Consider the following 14782-nt stretch of genomic DNA (forward strand, 5'->3'; position numbering starts at 1 on the left):
CAGGTCAAATGTGCTTAGAAACTTGGCTGAGGCCAAAGTATCTATTAGCTCATCTGCCCTGGGGATGGGATGGGCATCAGTCCTAGTGACTGCATTGAGACCCCTGTAGTCTACACAAAACCTCATCTCTCTCTTGCCATCTTTGGTGTGAGGTTTAGGTACCAGGACTACAGGGCTATCTGAGGGTTCAATAACTCCCAAATCCAACATCTTTTGGACTTCTGTCCCTATACAGTCCCTGACATGGTGAGGTTGCCTGTAGATCTTATTCTTCACCAGCAGACTGTCCCCAGAGTCAACTTCATGAGTGCACCAGGTGGTCTGACTTGGAGTCAGAGAAACATATGTTTGTACTGACTGAGAAGCTTTCTGCAGTCAGTTTGCTGCTGGGCAGTGAGGCTGCCTGCCAACTGCCAAGGCTACACCATCAACTGACCCATCATCAGGGTTCCGAAAAAGCAGGTCAGGGAGTGGGTCACTCTCTTCCTCCTGTCCTTCATCAGTAGCCATGAGCAAGCCCAGGTCTGCCCTGTCAACATATGGTTTTAGTCTGTTGACATGAAGTACCCTGTGGGGACTCCTAGGGGTTCCAAGGTCTACCAAGTAGGTGATCTCCCCTTTCTGTTCAACAATTGTATGGGGGCCACTCCATTTGTCCTGTAGGGCTGCTGGGGCCACAGGCTCCAACACCCACACGTTCTGCCCTGGCTGATAAACAGTCAGTACAGCCTTTTGGTCATGCCAGGCTTTTTGTAATTCCTGGCTAGCCTCAAGGTTTTTGGTTGCCTTTTTCATATACTCAGCCATCCTGGAGCGGAGACCAAGTACATAGTCCACAATGTCCTGTTTGGGGGGCTTGAGAGGTAACTCTCATCCTTCCTTAACCAGACACAATGGACCCCTGACAGGGTGACCAAACAAAAGTCCAAACGGGCTGTAGCCAACGCCCTTTTGAGGCACCTCCCTGTAAGCAAATAAAAAGCAGGGCAAGAGTATGTCCCATCTTCGCCTAAGCTTTTCTGGGAGTCCTTTATTCATGCCCTTTAAAGTTTTTTTGAACCTTTCAACTAAATCATTGCATTGTGGGTGATAGGGTGTGGTGAACTTGTAGTTTACTCTACACTCATTCCACATAGCAGTCAAGTAACTAGACATGAAATTTGCATCCCTGTTAGGAAAGCCTACTCTTGAGAATACACCCAACAGGGCTCTTGCCACCACAGGTGCTGTAGTGGTCCTTAGGGGAATTGCTTCTGGGTACCTGGTGGCATGGTCTACCACCACCAGTATAAACCTGTGCCCACATGCTGTCTAAGGATCCATGGGACCAACAATGTTAATCCCAACCCTCTCAAAGGGAACCCCCACCACAGGTAGTATTATCAGGGGGCATTTGTGGTTCCACCTGCCTTGCCACTGGCTTGGCAGGTCACACAAGGAGCGACAAAACTCCTTAGTGTCTTCAGACATGTGGGGCCAGTGAAAGTTAGGGGAAATTCTGTCCCAAGTCTTGTTCTGGCCCAGGTGTCCTGCTAGGGGAATATCATGGGCTAGTGTCAATTGGAAACCCCTAAACTTCAGAGGTATAACCAACCTCCTGGATGCACCAGGCTTGGGGTCTCTACTCTCTGAGTAAAGGAGTCCATCATCCCAATAAACTTTATGGGTGCATTCCCAGCAGCCTCGTCAGCAGCTTGCTTTCTGAGGGGTTCAAGAGAAGGGCACATTTTCTGCTCCTGGCTCAGATCAGACCTGGAAGGGCACCCTGTCCCCAAGAATTCAACCTGGTCAGGTTTAAGCTCCTCTGGGACAGTACCTTCTTCAGGCTCAAGACCATCTCCCTGAGGAGACTGATCTGTATTCTGAGCCAGGTGGGAAGGCACTGCCTTAACCCTACTGCTCCTCCTCTTGGGAGGCACCTGGTCCATTATTCCAGAATCCAGGTCCTGTCCAGTTTTAGACATTTTGGCCTGTGACCTAGTCACAGCAAAGACATGAGCAGGGATCCCTAACATTTCTAACATTAGGTACATCTCTATTTGGATTCTAGAGTGCCTTATAAGTCCCTAGTATATAGATTACTATGTACCCAGGGCATAGGTACCTCAGAGGCCTACCAGGGGCTGAAGCATGTATTATGCCACCCCTGGGAAGCACTCCAAAATGACACCACGGGTCTGCTACTGCAGCCTGGGTAAGGTGGTGCATGCACCCCTTACTGTGGTATAGGCTACCTATATCACTACCATTGGACACACATATAAAACCTATAAGTCACTCCTATGGCAGGCCTTGATAATCCTGAAGGCAGAGTGCTTTTTATGTGAGAGGGTGCCCCTGCATGAGCAGAGCCCCTCTGCAGAGTTCAGAGTACCTCCTCTGATGCTGTTTGTGGTGCAGCCTGACCATATACTCTTAAGTGCATTATAACTTCGCGGTAAATGCTAACTTTGGACAGGCTGCACGGAAACATGTCGTGTTTGGTGTCAAACACTTTGGAATATTACCCCCCTCGCCAGTTCTGGCAGCGGGGGTAGCATTCCACCCTTCTAAAGGGAGAGACATGTTCAAAGTGGTCTACCCGGTAAAGACTTTCTAAAGCCCTGGCATCACAAAATGGATGCCACTGCAACAGACACGGGTCTGGCCTCCTGCTGCTGACCGAAATTCCGGAAGGGGAGGCCAGGACAATAGGTGTCCTGTCCCAGGGAGGTGTAGCCACCTCCCCAGACAGGCAGATGTGTATTGGGGCTGGGCGGGAGCACTCTCTGGTGCTTTGAAGTCCTGCGCTGGGGGCACACTTGGTGTCCCTGTGCATAGTTCAGTTCAAACCAGTTACAGGGGCTACCTGCCCCTGCTCTGGCGTGAAACTTGACAGAGGAAATGGGTGAAACCACCCCTCTTTCTAAACCCTCCCATAGGTGGGTCCCTAGAGTATGTCCAACCCCCAAACTTAGTATAAGTATGGGAACCCAGTCCTTGAGACTTTAGATTACCCTGGACAAAACTCTGCAACATATATCCTGGACCTTCAATGTTCTATTTCAACTAGAAGACTGAAGATATCTCCCTTGGGGTCAAGGAGTGACTCCCTTGCTTGGCAGGCACCGAAGAAGCAACTGTCTGGTCTGCTACTCTGAAGCTCCCGCCGGTCACCGAAGTCTTTTCATCACCAAAGGTGGATTTCCAGACTTCCCCCAAGCTACACTGAGTCGAAGTTGTGATTTAGGCTCCTAGTAGCCCCAGCCTTGTACACCTACAGCACCGAAGATCTCTGACCTCCAGTCCACGAGTGATCCGTGGGCCAGTTTTCAGTGCGACTGCTTGAGGCTCCTTCACGATCGCTAACACGTTGGCTAGTGGGTCCCCACGAAGGAAACTCCTTTTCTGCTTAGACTTTCCTAGTTGCTCCAGATGTGCCCTGACTTACCCTCACTGGGTGAGTCCCCCAGACTTTGCTGGTAAACACAGATGTCTTTCTTCTATTTCCACTTGACTTGCCGTTGCCAAGGCTTGTTGGGCCCATTCTTGTCGCCGACATGGCAGCACTTGACAGACTTCGTGGGACAGCTCGAATCCAGCTCCTGCTTGTCATTGACACCTCCTGGATCTCGTGGCTGAAGAGTCAAGACACCCGTCAACTCACCTGAAGCACCCGACATCTGTGGGCATTGGACTATCGTGCCCCGGGTCACTGGTAAGTGACCCAGACTCTGTCCCCTCTACTTTCAGGTTCCTCCATCCTTGATCCGGGCTTGGATCGCTTCGGACACTTCTCTTCACGGCAGCAGCACTTCTTCGCCAGCTTCCATAGAAAACAACAACGCCACCCAACACCATTTGACACCTATGCACCGGGCTTCCCAGGGTGAGGTAACTCGAGTACTCCGGTGCTCCCATGGGTGTTGACCCTAGAACTTCCTAAGTCCGAAAGGGTTTGGTCCTAGTTCATCTTTAGGTGTCCCTAATCTTTAAAAATCCAACCGCGACTTTCCCCCAAAGAAGCTAATGGGAGCTCGCGGCTGTGTTCTCACACTGCACACGGTAACCGTGGGTCCCCTGTGTCACTACCTTGGGTGGTTCCTTGGGGTCCCAGCAATTCTACAGGCTCTAGGCCTTGTGTCTAGTTAAGTTGTGGTTCTTATATCACTATTTTAGTATATGGTTTGGCTCGCCCCTAGGACCTAACGAGTATTTGTGCTATTTTACTGTAATATTTGAAGTGTAAATTATGTGTTTTGACCTCTAGCCTCATAAAGAGACTAGCAGGTTGTGTTTAGTAATAAATACATATATTTTATATATATATACCTGGTGTGGTTGCCTTTCATTTATCCATTCAAGAGATTATAGACTGGTAAAACAAGCGGCTTTATATTCCTTCGAGACTTAGCCTGAAGGCTGCTCACCATAGATATCACTAGGATAGCTTTCAATAAAGGTTGTCTTTAACCTATCATCAATAATGGGTTGTTTGGACTGGTGCAAGTTGCCCACTATGACTAGTGGACAGCATATGCCAGGCCAACTTCTCACAAGAAGTGCAGAAACAGGCAAAAGAAGTGCAGAAAGAGGCCAGAGAGGTGTACAAAAATAGGAAGAAGGGTGCAGAAAGAGGGATGATGGTTGCAGAAAGAAGCAAGAGAGGTGCAGAAAGAAGCAAGATAAGTGCAGTAATAAGCAAAAGAGGTGCAGAATGAGGCAAGAGAGGTGCAGAAAGAGGGAAGAGGGGTACAGAAAGAAGCAAGAATGGTACACAGAGAAGCAATAGAGGTGCAGAAAAGCAAGTGAAGTGTAGAAAGAAGCAACAGAGGTGCAGAAACAGGCAAGAGAAATGCAGAAAGAAGCAACAAAAATGCACAAAAGAGGAAAGAGAAGTGAAGAAACTGGCAAGAGAAGTGCAGAATGAGGACAGAGAGGTACAGAGGTGCAGAAAGAGGGCACAGGGGTGCAGAAAGAGGCAAGAGAGGTGCAGAAACAATCAAGAGAAGTGCAGAAAGAAGCAAGAGAAGTGATGCAAGGGATAAGAGAGTTGCAGAAAGAAACAAGAGAAGTCCTGCACTGGGGGCACATTTGGTGTACCTGTGCATAGTCCAGCTCAAACCGGTCCAGGGGCTTCCAGCGCCTGCTCTGGTGTGAAGCTGGACAAAGGAAATGGGTGTAGCCACCCCTCTTTCCAAAGCCTCCCATAGGTGGGTCCCCAGAGCTAGTCCAACCCCTTCCTTAGGTATAAGTAAGGAACCTCTGTAACCAGAACTTTAGATATCCCTTGAAGTACTGGGTATTTTAGACCCAGCGGTGCAGGGGCACACACCCTATGACTTCTGGGTTCACCCTGTTCCGGACCTACAGAAACACAGAGTCTTCCGGGTGAAGTCAAAGATTAGTTTATTGGCTGCAGACCAATGACAGGTATCCTAGAAGTACAACAGCGTGTATGTTCTCAGGAGACTGCTGAAAATCATAGGAACGGACTTCATCTTAAATACGCTTTTCCTTGCCTCAAGCATACATTCCTAGGTTTATGATACGGCAATATACAAGTGTACATTACAAAGAAAAGGCAGAGTCATGATGACCATCCCACATTCCAGTTCGGCCAGCCCACAATGATTTACACAGTAAGGTTCAGATCCCACGTTTGATGTAAACAGACCCCCCAATAAACATGAGCATCTCCTGTTTTGGGAAACAAGTCATAAAGCAGGAACAAGCAGGTGTGGAAGAGATTAGCCGGGGGATTGTGTAGAATGAAAAGGGTTTTATGACGGGTCAAGCCCTGATGCTAATCACAGGTGGACGGAGGAAGGGGAGCTCGTGAGACCGGTTTGACCTGGGGCAGCAGAGCCAGCTGCCCAGGTCACAGAGAAGTCAGAGGGAAAGCCCATGTACTGTGAGGCCCGTATTTACTCCATTATAGCCTATGTGAGGGCAATGACAAGATGGCCACTGCTTCCAAAATGGAACCCGCGTAGTGGAGCAGAATAACGTGTACACAGTGCATTCATAGCTAGAACGATATATAAAGCACTCGTACATGCCGCATTTACCATTTGCGGTTCGCTAATACCAAGATAGACAGGGGTAGGGCCCTGTCCCCTACGCGGTCCCGAATATTAAAGTACGACAGACCCTCCTTTTGCCCTTACATAGGCAATCACTATACTCATCTTAATCCGAGTCTAGGTCAATGTTCACGAAGTCATGGAGATGTTGCTGTAGCATCATCCTATTACTTAGCTCGTCCCTCGATACAGGTTTCCTTACACATAAGGTAGTACAGAGACCACATATCGCGGGAGCACACTGTATACACAGACAGAACAGGAAAAGAATGGCTAAGATCATTCCAATGACCATCAGAACTTTCCAACCCCAGGCAGATATCAATTCCCAGAACCATCCCACCAGTGACCAATCTCCCTTATCCACGTGTATGGCTTCAGATATTTTATGGAGTTTGGAGATGGCTTGATACACTGTTGGAGCATTATCTGGTATGAAAATGCAGCAACTGGATTGGATGACCTTGCATACCCCACCGCGGTCTGCAAGAATAACGTCTAGAACCATGCGGTTCTGCAGAGTCATAAGGCGATCCGCTTGGAGCTCAGCTGTCAGATTACTAAGGGCACCAGCCGTTACATTGACAGTGGATTCAACCACACGAGTCAGCTGTCTCAGGTTCCTACTATTGACCATAGGTCCCCAAAACGGCAGGAAACCCAAGAAGAAGTCTCCTGCTTCCTGACCGGCAGTGTCCTCCTTACTAATCACACCTCTCACGACTCTGGTCTTGTGATAGTCAGAGGCGGCAGTAAATGTCGGCGGTAGCAAGTTCGCAATATAACATGTGCCCGAGAAATCAGGGGGCAACCATGTATATGCTCGGTCATTACAGATGAAATATGTGCCCTTGGCAGCCAAAAACGCAGGGGAAAACTGTGACGGGAAGGTGTACGTTTCGGTACAGTCACTTCTTCCCAGTTGAGCTCTAGGATTCTGACCATTACCCTGTAAGCAGAACCGACCCATGTGGGGTACGACCCAGATTGGAGATGAGATTTTTCGCTGTCTTTCACCCAAACTAATACTATACCCCGTCGCGTTCCATCCTACATAAGGTCTCAACTCTTCTTTGGGGATGGATGAGTATGCATTAATATCCCTACTCATATCGGCAACTCCTTTCATCAAAGCCTTATTATTGGTGATAGGTCTGATGGAACGCGGTTGGCGAGGGGAGTATGTATCTAGAGCATAGAGAAACATGGTTTGGAATGCCCATGACGATCCATTGTAACTGTACGGCAGCACCAGGTAGGGAATACCCTTGTTAATGGTATGGGGCATTAACCCACACACCCAGCAATTGGTCGTATTCATTACCAGTTGGTGCTGGTGCAAGAGCTGGATAAACGAGTTATTTACGAACTCTGATCGTCTGGTCTGTTCGTGCTCAGGCAAAGGGTGAAAAGAGTGAGAGGAGGCAGTAGAAGGAGATATAGGCTGGTGAGTGGGTGCAATGGGCTTTTGAGCGGAGAAAAACAAATCCTACAATAAACATTATGATACTACACAGTGTAAAAAGGCACAAAAAGACAAAACATTTACTTTTTACAATTCTACACATCCTTGCGTAAAAGGTCATTTCCTCAATCGGTCTCTCCATCTTAAAAAACTCCATCCTCTACTCGGGCCGCTCGCGGTGGATGAGTTTCTTCTGCTAAGGAGTACGCCTGTCAGTCCAGGGAAACGCCCTAGACCAACCAGAACCGTCGACCTAGCGTCTTCGGCCTGTACCCCAAAGTCTTGGCACCGCGACCCTGCGGCAGAACCCGGATGGTGGTTCGAAAAACAAAAATCAAGAAAGTCTTTCAGATGGGAGAGCAAAAATGTCAAAAGGGAAATAATGAGGAAATCTTTATTTGTCCATGGGCCTAGGTCTCAAATTATAGCGGAGACGGCCAGGTGCTGCTTGGTCTTGAAACAAAAGTTCGGGCTCAGTGGTGTCCAGTCGACTTGATGGTGGCACAGCTTCCTGCAGAATATTGTCACTCTCTTGGTCTGAAACTGTGTCTTTTAGGCGTGCGTCACTGAATGGTACAAAGCGAGGTACAATGTCTGTCTCTGAGTCGGCGATACCCTCCTTGACCCACTGGTCATATGGCAGAGGCAAGGGGACTACTTTGCAGTGAGTACCATGAATCCAGTGCTTCTTCCCTTTCACTCGCACTGCTGATCTTGTCGAAAGAAGAACAAGATGAGGGCCGATCCAGCGAGGCTCGTCGTTGCTCTTGCGCTGGAAATTTCGGACCAGGACCCACGAGCCAGGGTTGATAGGGTGTCCAGGAGGTTCAGAGGCTTGGGGAAGAGTATCATGTACCTGTTGGTGCAAAACACGCAGTTTAACCGTCAAATCATACAGGTAATCGAGCAGTACTGGATGTTCTATCTCACTGAACTTCATGGGCCTCGGTACACCCCATACATTGGCCGGACGGCCAAAGACAACCTCGTAAGGGCTAAGCCCCACTCGTGAGTGTATGGTCATTCTGGTGGACAGGAGTGCTAGAGGCAGAGCGTCAGGCCATTTAAGACCAGTGCTCGCCTGGATTTTGGCCAGCTTGAGCTTTAAGGCTCCATTGTAGCGTTCTACTAATCCAGCTGATTGGGAGTGATTTGCAGCGTGGAACTTCTGCTTTATCCCTAGCCCTTCACATACATTCTTCATCACTTTACCCACAAACTCACTTCCGTTATCACACCACACCATTCTTGGCATCCCAAACCTAGGGAAAAACTCCTTCACAAGGGCTTTGGCTGTGGATAGGGCAGTGTTATCTTTCAGAGGATAAGCCTCTATCCATTTTGAGAAAGCACAAACAACCACCAGTACATATTTCAGGTTGTTGCATCTTTCCATGTGAATAAAGTCCAGCTGCAAAACTTCGAATGGACATGATGGGGGTGCAAAGTGACCAGCTGGAGTTGGGGTTCCCCTACCAGGGTTGTACTTCAAGCATACTATGCAATTCTTGACCACATTCTCTGCACACTTGGGAATCCCAGCATTCTGCCATACTGGAGCCAACAACTTGCATATACCTTTCGTACTGATATGTGCCATTCCATGTGCCATAGTAACCACTGGAAGCACATATGCATCAGGCAACAACCATCGCCTATGTTCTGTCAGATCAATCCAACAACCATTCTCATCCAACTTACCCATACTTTCTCTCCACTTGCTTAACTCTTCCTCTGCGGCTTCAGCTTGAAGCGACTTCACACTCTCTATTGTGTTCTCACACATCCCAACATCATTAACCCATCTTGCGGGGCCTGCAACATACATTCTAGTCTTTACATTCTGTGCTGTTTCTCTCGCGGTCTCATCAGCAAACGCATTCCCACGTCCAACATCATCTGTGACCTTCCTGTGCGCACTGCATTTCATGATCGCAACTTGCAACGGTAGGGTCAGTGACTCAAGGAGATCATTCACCAACTTGCCATTCTGAATTTTAGCTCCATGCGACGTCAGGAACCCACGCTCCTTCCACAGTCGCCCAAAATTATGAGCCACGCCAAAGGCGTACTGGCTATCTGTGTATATATTCACTCTCATTCCTTCAGACAACACACATGCTCTCGTGAGGGCGATTAATTCTGCTGCTTGGGCCGAATTATGTGGCACTCGTGCAGTTTCCACAACCGTGTGTAGAGTCGTGATAGCATATGCAGCAGTCGTGTCACCATTAGGGAGCTTAAAACATGACCCATCTACCCATAAAGTGCCATCACACTCAGTCAGGGGAGTATCTTTCAGATCTACTCTCCCTTTCGTCTCTTCTTCTGTTCTGAACAGACAGTCATGCTGCTCAATCTCATCTGAGTCTGCTGGAATTGGCAACAATGTAGCTGGATTCAGCGTATTGCATCTTTTTATGTGTATGTGATTAGCTAACAGTGTAAGTTCGTAGCCCGATAATCGTGCACTAGTCAAGTGTTGTGTCTTGGTTCTATTTAATAATGTGTCTACAGCATGTGGAACCATAACAATCAATGTGTTGTCCATTACCAAACCAGCCGATTGTCGGATAGACATCGCTGCAGCAGCTGTCGCTCTCAGACAGCTTGGCAATGCCCTCGCTACAGGGTCCAAGGTAGATGAAAAATATGCGCATGGGCGCGGTCTGTCGCCAAAAGGCTGTGTTAACACGGACAACGCACATCCATCTTTCTCGTGAACATACAATGTAAAAGGCTTGTTATAGTCAGGAGTGCCCAACACAGGTGCTGAACATAATGCATTACGCAATTCCACAAAACTTTTCTGGCACTCTTCAGACCATGGGATAGGATTCGGTGTGTCTTTGCATGTTAAGGCTAACAAAGGTTTTGCCAATAAAGAAAAACTAGGGATCCAATGCCTACCGTATGAAGTGATGCCCAAGAAAGCACGCACTTCTCTCTGTATTTTCGGCACACTCAACTGTGCAATAGCTTGAATTCTTTCTGGGGTCAGTTTCCTTCCCTCCTTCGATAAGAGATGACCTAAGTAGGTCACTTCTTGTCGACAATATTGCAGCTTAGAGAGAGACACCTTGTGATGGAATGCGGATAAATGGCGCAACAATGACAATGTGGCTTCTTTACAGACGTTTTCAGTATCCGCGGCGATTAGTAAATCATCCACGTACTGAATCAGGATAGCGCCACTGGGTAGAACAAGTGCATCAAGCTGCGCTTTCAGAGCCTGACTGTATATTGATGGACTCTCACAGTAGCCCTGGGGAGCGCGTTTGAAGCGGAAGCTTCGGCCTCCCAGACTAAAACCAAAAATATCTCTGCTCTCTTCTGCAATTGGGATACTAAAGAAAGCATTCTTTAAATCGATCACTGAAAACCATGCAGCAGAGGCTGGAATCATCGTTAACAAGGCAGTTATATCGGGGACAACCGGAAACTGTGGCACAACAATCTTATTAACTTCTCTAAGATCGATCACAAATCTGTAAACAGGTGGCTGTGAAGGGTCCTTCGTTTTAAGACAGGTAAAATCGGACTATTGCAAACGTTGCCTCTTGTCTCTTCTATCACACCCTTATTAATCAAGTCGCTGACAATGTCTAACAATGCTTTCTGCCCTTCATTAGAGATCTTGTACTGGGGAATACGTGGCAGTCTGACATTAGCCTTTAGAGTCACCACATATGGCGGTATCTCCAAGAGGCCCACATCATTGGGACCAGTAGCCCAAAGGGCATCCGGAAGGGATGACAATTCAGGTGGCATCGTATTTTTAGACAGGTACATTGGGGAAATCACTTTCCTACCTAATGTAAGTTGTACTCCTGAAGGAGAACAATACAGTGTAGCGTGCAATCTTTTCAACAAATCTAATCCCAGCAAATTCTCACCACAACCTGTTGTCAGGATCAGGGGTGCTTTCAGCTCGCAAGGTCCAACAGAAAGTGACATGGGACTGGAAATCGGGTTCCTAACCGGGGCGCCAGAAAAACCTACTGAAACATTTATATCGCCAGACAAAGGTGCGCCAGGGAGTTTTGAATGCATGATTGAACTCTTTGCAGCACCAGTGTCTAGCCGAAAAGGCTCCGTTACATTGGCTGTAGTCACCTCAACATACGGTCCACTCTGATCCACTGGCACTGAAACAACTCCCTCTCTCTGTCTATGGCTGTCCTAGTAATCATTATTCTCTGCATCACCGTCCTCTACATAATAATCATTATTATAATACTGGGCCGTATTGCTAATCGCGTTAGCTTGCTGATCAAAGCTATTGATGGTACTTTGAGGCGGCAGAGGACGCGCGTTCTGGGGAACACTTCCACGCCCTCTGCCTCTAGGAGCTTGCTGACCACCCCTACCTCTTGCGCCATACATATTACCGTTCCGCTGCATTAATTTAGGGCAACTATATTTATAATGACCTTCCTCTTTGCAGTATGAACATTGGTTGGGACCTACAGGGACACGTGGTTGATAATACCCGTTCATTTGCTGGTTGTTCTGAAACTGTTGAGGTTGGTGATAGACACCTTGGGGTTGCCTATAATTATTCTGACCTCCACGTGGTGGGTAAGCCTGCTGTAAAAGGACCTTTGTCTTTAATTCCTTCGTTTTCTTTTCTGTTCTATCTTTCTCATCTTTATCTCTATTTTCATAATACTGTGCAGTAGCCAGTATTTGCGCTGAAGAAGAAACAGCCCAAGAACTTTCTGAATCTTTCAACTTCTTACACAGGTCAGGAAGTAAATTCTGCACAAACTTATCCACAAACAGCCGTTGGCCACCCTCAGTACTCATATCTTGCCCACTGTGATCAATAAACGTTTCTTCAAACCTAGTAAAGAAGTCTGACACTGTCTCATCTTTCTTCTGCTTGCATGCAGATAACTTGTCCCAATTTACGCGCATTGCAGGCATTAGTGTCTTCATATACGTGATGATTCTACCAGGGAGTTCAGCTACTAAAGGTTCTGGTTTCGCGCCACCAGTTTGTCTAGCATCAGCAGCAACAATGTTAGCCCATGTATCCCCTAGTTCTGCATTGTGATCTACATTACGAATTGACCCCCATAGTGGCTGTGGAACAACATTACCAAACAACAGGTCTATGTCGGCCAGATTCATAACGCATGACCCTGCCGTCTGTGACAACTCCTTATAATAACCTGCTGGGTTTTTACGGGGATCAGGTAAGGACTGCTTAAGTGCTAACACCTCAGAGCGCTTCCATGGAACATGCACCCAAACACGCTGGAAATGTGCTGAAGCAGCAGCAATACCTCGAGCGGCATCAGCCGCAACTGCTTCCTTCCATACCGGGGGAACTTCTCTCATGGGGTATTGTCGCGCTTTTACCTTTTTCCCCACAAGGACATCCTGTTCAAACAATGACTGTTGACAATCATCATTCCTGAAGGACAATACAACTGCAACTGCTTTATCTATATCGCGGTCCACAATTATACCAGTTCCAAAATCGAACCTCACTCTACACAATTCCTGCGGACTCGGATTTTTACCACTATCCTCCAATTCTTCACAGAGAATTTCGCACATTTTCTCAAACACATATCTCTGTTTCGGGGCATCCCATTGATGGAAAGTATTGACAACTGATTCCACATCATACAGTGAAGGAAAAACGATCCATCTACGCGCCATGTGATCTATTACCTTTTTCTCATCGGGGTTAGGCAATTGGCTGCGCAGCTGCTTACGCTGTAAACCAGGAGTTGCACCAGATGACTCAAAGAGAGGAGACATTAATGTAGTAACCACATTAGCTAAGCGCTGTCGCGCCGAAGGAGAAGCTGAGGCGAGAACAGGGGGAAAAACAGAGGGAAGAAAAGAGGATGTAGAGACAGGTACTGGAGTGGTGGAAGGAAGAGTGTTAGGGGAGGCAGTTACTGGATTAGGCAAAGTCGCAGGAAGTGCGGGGGCAGTTGGAAGCACAACTGGCGGCGCTTGAGAGGGCTGCGCTACAGGGATAAGAGCCGGCTGCAAAGCAACTGGCGGTTGCGGCAAGGCTTGCAGTATATTCACTGGAGGTGGCATATTTACAAGCTGGGGAGGCGCCGTGGCAGTTTGAGCATACGGGGGTGGCGAACTCAACAAATGTGACATCAGGGGATCTTTCTCCTTTTCTTCTGACTCATCCTGCTTAGAATGTGGTAAAGCTGGGTAACATTTGTCAATCCCTAACTTACGCTGCCTGTGCAATTGCTCATTCATTTGCTCCTCTTCATTGTCTTTAAATTGTACAGCTGCTTGCATTACTGACATACCTCTCTCTCTCTTATTCTTTTTTGCTAGCTTAATTTCCTTCTGTTTGGCTTCCTTTCGCCATAAGCGGAAAGAGTCAAACATCGCCGGCCGGGCTTTCTTCTTAAACAATTTAATTTCCAGATTATCTAAAATATCGGTATCGAAACTACCATTTTGGGGCCATTTTAAAACACCATCTTTCCTAGTGTAGTGGATCCATACTTCGTTATATGCAATGGGGCCTACGCCATGTTTCACATAGAGCTCATAAGTTGGAGTTCCAACCGGAGGAACCGGACATGATTCCTCTAGCTGGAAATCTTTTCCACAACCCAAACAGAATAATCTACCAAATAGTCCAGAACCAGGCATCTTCGCTCACTAGTCTAGATCCAAACGTCAAAGGATTATCGAATACGATATTCTCGTGAATACACGAGTCCTCTGGTTTTGGCGTTTGCAAACTCCAAATGACTAATTCAAAATGATCCCGAAGGATACCAAAACAAATGGGAGACGCTCCACTTATACTTAACTGAATATTGCTGATCGATGGCGTCACCAGAAGACTCTCTCGATTGTTTCGCTCTCTCAAACTCGTCAAGGGTCCAAAACAGGTCGATTAATCAGGGCAGCAGTCCTTCGTAGCCGTCGGGACGCGGAGAACCTCGCAGAAAAGACTTTCGGACCACGTCGACATGCAGGGGTCGATGAAGTGGCGGCCTTCCTCCGGAATTTCCACACGAAGCTCCTCACGAACCTCTGGCTTGGACTGGTACCGCTGAAATCGCCCCACGCAGGGCGCCAAACTGAAGTACTGGGTATTTTAGACCCAGCGGTGCAGGGGCACACACCCTATGACTTCTGGGTTCACCCTGTTCCGGACCTACAGAAACACAGAGTCTTCCGGGTGAAGTCAAAGATTCGTTTATTGGCTGCAGACCAATGACAGGTATCCTAGAAGTACAACAGCGTG

The 14782-nt window shown here is 47.7% G+C and overlaps 1 protein-coding gene across 1 annotated transcript in view; it reads right to left on the reverse strand.

The window, feature by feature from the left end:
- Nucleotides 1–14782, reverse strand: part of LOC146856283 (dehydrogenase/reductase SDR family member 4-like) — a 715264-nt gene that overhangs the window by 67752 nt on the left and 632730 nt on the right. The gene's annotated exons all lie outside the window — the stretch shown is intronic.

Source organism: Triturus cristatus, chromosome 4_1, assembly GCF_964204655.1.
Source record: "Triturus cristatus chromosome 4_1, aTriCri1.1, whole genome shotgun sequence".
Taxonomy (NCBI): Eukaryota; Metazoa; Chordata; class Amphibia; order Caudata; family Salamandridae; genus Triturus; species Triturus cristatus.